Source organism: Akebia trifoliata, chromosome 1 (assembly GCF_017979445.1).
Source record: "Akebia trifoliata isolate Shusen 1 chromosome 1, ASM1797944v1, whole genome shotgun sequence".
Taxonomy (NCBI): Eukaryota; Viridiplantae; Streptophyta; class Magnoliopsida; order Ranunculales; family Lardizabalaceae; genus Akebia; species Akebia trifoliata.
In genome coordinates, this window is record NC_141375.1 from 1,800,046 (window position 1) to 1,804,460 (window position 4,415).

Here is a 4,415-nt window from a genome sequence, read left to right on the forward strand (position 1 = left end):
TGTAATCGTACATTGATGGATATGGTTAGGAGTATGTTAAGTAATTCATCTTTACCCATTTCATTATGGATGGAAGCCCTTAAGACCGCTGTTTATTTATTAAATAGGATTTCTACTAAAGCAGTTCCAAAGACTCCTTTTGAACTGTGGACAGGAAGGAAGCTAAGTTTGAGGCACTTACACGTTTGGGGTTGTCCCACGGAGTCTAGGATATATAATCCACATGAAAAGAAATTGGATTTCAAAACCATTAGTGATTACTTTATTGGCTATCCAATGAAATCCAAAGGGTATAGGTTTTATTATCCTAATCATAGTACGAAGATTGTTGAAACGGGTAATGCCAGATTCATTGAGAATGGTGAAATAAGTGGGAGTAATCAATTACAAAAAATAAATATTCAAGAAGTTAGGGTACAAGTCCCACTACCCATAACTTCTAAAGAAATTGTTGTTCCTACAATTGCAGAATCATCTGACAATGTTGAACAACAAATTATTGATCAATCACTCCCTAATGAGATTATCACTAATGAACCAATTATGGAAGAACCACAAGAATCAACATTAAGAAGGTCTCAAAGAGAATGAAGACCTGCTATTTCTGATGATTATGTGGTTTATTTACAAGAATCTGATTATGATATTGGGACCAGTAAAGACCCGATTTCATTTTCACATGCCATTGACTGTAATTATTCTAATAAATGGATTGATGCCATGAATGATAAATTGAAATCAATGGATCAAAACAAAGTCTGGGAATTTGTCGAATTACCTGAAGGATATAAAGCAATTGGTTGTAAATGGGTCTTTAAGACCAAACGCGACTCAAAAGGCAATATCGAATGACATAAAGCCAGACTTGTGGCCAAATGTTTCACTCAGAAAGGAGGTATTGATTATAAGGAAACCTTCTCTCCTATATCAAAGAAGGATTCACTTAGAATCATTATAGTTTTAGTTGCTCATTTTGATTTAGAGTTACACCAAATAGATGTGAAAACTGCTTTTCTGAATGGGAGTTTAGAAGAAAAGGTTTATATGGATCAACCTAAAGGTTTCTCCATAAAGGGAAAAGAACACATGGTTTGCAAATTAAATAAGTCAATATATGGACTTAAACAAGCTTCTAGACAGTGGTATCTTAAATTCAATGATACTATTACTTCCTTCGGATTTAAGGAAAACACCGTTGATCGGTGTATATACCTGAAGGTTAGTGGGAGCAAGTTTATATTTTTGATCTTATATGTTGATGATATATTGCTTGCCAGTAGTGATCTTGGTTTATTGTACACAACTAAGAAATTTCTCTCTGAGAATTTTAAAATGAAAGATATGGGTGAGGCAACTTACGTGATTGGAATAGAAATATTCCGTGATCATTCACGTGGTTTGTTGGGGTTGTCTCAAAATCGATATATTGAAACAATCTTAGAGAGATTTGGTATGGAGAACTGTTCAGCTAGTGTTGTCCCAATTCAGAAAGGGGATAAATTTAGTCTCATGCAATGTCCACAGAATGAATGGGAACGTAAATAGATGGAAAAAATTCCTTATGCTTCTACTGTAGGAAGTTTGATGTATGCACAAACTTGCACCAGGCCAGACATCAATTTTGCAGTTGGTATGTTGGGCAGATACCAAAGTAATCCTGGAATGGATCATTGGAGAGCTGCAAAGAAAGTGATGAGGTACTTAAGGGAAACAAAAGATTACATGTTTACTTTTAAGAAGTCTGATAATTTGGAGGTGATTGGCTACACTGATTCAGACTTTGCTGGATGTGTTAATAGTAGAAAATCAACTTTTGGTTATGTATATCTGTTGGCTGAAGCAACAATTTCATGGAAAAGTGCTAAACAGACTACTATTGCTGCATCCACAATGGAAGCTGAATTTGTGGCATGCTTTGAAGCCACAGTTCATAGTTTATGGCTGCGAAATTTTATCTCAGGATTTGCTATTGTCGACACTATTGAGAAGTCGTTGAGAATTTATTGTGGTAATTCTGTAACTGTATTTTTCTCCAAGAACGATAAATATTCTAATGGTGCTAAACACATGGAGTTAAAGTATTTTGCCGTTAAGGAGGAAGTTCAGAAATAACGGGTGTCTATTGAACATATTAAAACAGAGCTCGTGGTTGCAGATCCACTAATTAAAGGGTTACCACCAAAGACATTTAAAGAACATGTTAAAAGAATGGGTCTTGATTGTAACCTTTGATGCCTGTTATTTTTGGATTGCAACGGTTTATGTTATTAGATACTTTGAGATCTCATTATTCATATTTTTGATTTTTTCTGTTTTCCATTTTGTACGTACATCTATGAGAATGGATAAAAGATAATAGGAAGTCTTTTACAAAGACAATTTTGTTGGACCAATTATGGATACTTCTCATTTATGAACCATGGTTGATTGAATTGCTAGTTTTATAGTACATGGAAGGGACTATGTCGCCTTATTGATGTACAACCGCCACGACTTATACTAATGATTCATTTGACCATAGTATTTATGATGACCAATTTAAGTTAGAGATTGATTAGTGTTTTATGCGCATAATATTTACTTCATTGAGGCTAAAATGAAATTAGTCATATGAGCCAAGTAGGAGAATGTTAGATATATTTTCTGTCCCACATGACACTTTTAGTCTTTTATAAGAGGAAGTTACTGATTTAATCTCTAGAATAGTGGTTACTAACAGTTAGAGAAGTAGTTTTCCTCTATCTATTAACTTCTAACTTTGATGGAAAGTGGAGTGGTAGTTACAAAAACTACATCAGCAGTTACTAAAGGAAATGGGTCCTCTCCCTACCCATTTTATGAGGTATTATACAATTTTCATCATTAGTGTGTAAATGCAGATTTTCTTTTAAGAGAAAGGGTCAAGAGCGAGAAACTCATCTCTTGGATAAATCCATATTTACAGGGATTAACAATCACATAAAGAAATTGCTATGGATTTAGGTATGTTATTTATCTTTGTAAAATCATATATGTTATTTAAATTGTATGTAAAAATCATGATAGTCAAGATCATAGAATATTTTATTCATGAATTTAACTTACAGCCACATCACAATGGATTTCATCGAAGGTTTCCCGAAATCTGAAGGGAAGGATGTCATTATGGTGGTGGTTAATTGATGTACAAAATATAGTCATTTTATTGCTTTAAGTCATCCGTTTACTACTTTGTTAGTGGCTACTACCTTCATAGATAACATTTATAAATTGTACGTACTTCACTCTTCTAGTATATCTGTCAGAGATCGTGTATTTGTTAGCGTGTTCTGACAAGAGCTATTCAAGCAACTGGGCACTAACCTGCACCTCGGCACCTCATACCACCCCCAGTCTGACGGACAAACGGAATGGGTAAGTGCATGTTTGGGGTCTTATCTCCGTTGTATGACCAGTAATTGACCGAAACGATGGGTGGCTTGGCTATCTTTGGCTAAATGGTGGTTCAATACCAACTATCACTCATGTATTAAGATGTGGGCCTTTCAAGCCTTGTAAGGCTATGTCCCCCCACCCCTCCAATTGGCTCTTCCCCCAGTTCTTCCAACATCAAACGTTGTTGTGGAAGAATATTTACATCAGAAGAAACTCATAACATCAATCTTAAAAGAGGTCCTCCAAATGGCCCAACATCGAATTAAACAATGTGGTGACAAGAAGAGGACAGAGAAGAGTTTTGCTGAAGGAGATTGGGTCTATTTGAAGCTCCAGCCATACCATCAATCTTCTGTCGAATTATGCACAAATCTCCAACTCACCACTAAGTTCTTTGGTCCTTATAGCCTAACGATTGAAACTCCCACCTGGCTCCAAAATTCACCCACTTTTCCATGTCTCCCAACTCAAGAAAAAGCTTGGCCACCTCGAACTTCCTCTGCCCCAACTTCCATTGATAGATCCACAGGCCATATGCGTGTCGAACCTCTTCAAATTCTGGATCACTGAATGGTTAACAAGAATAATTGTGTTGTCACACAAGTTTTGATTCAGTGGTCTAATTTTGATTCAGTGGTCTGATTCAATGTTCTTGAGAACTACCATGCTCTCAAGACTCAATTCCCCGACTTCGATCCTTGAGGACAAGGATCATTTCGAGGAGTGGGTATTGTCATGACCCATGCCAGAAACAAAGAAGACCAGTAGTTGAGTTTGTATTGTCCCACATTATCATTTCTTACAATAATTAATAGGTTAAGAGCTAGTTAAAAGTTGTTGTATTCTCTAATCATGCAGTAGCCGAGGTGTCCAAATCTGTTATTAGTTTTGTTATCTGATTTGCTAAACATGTCTATTAAAATCAATCTTGTAAAGATGCAAAGGCAATGAGAATCATTCTATAATCCCTTGAGAATTAGGCTTTGTTGCTGAGTTAGCAC

The 4,415-nt window shown here is 35.8% G+C and overlaps 1 pseudogene; it reads left to right on the forward strand.

The window, feature by feature from the left end:
- Positions 1-1,545: 1,545 nt before the first annotated feature.
- Positions 1,546-2,112, forward strand: LOC147410308 (secreted RxLR effector protein 161 pseudogene; annotated as a pseudogene).
- Positions 2,113-4,415: the final 2,303 nt, after the last annotated feature.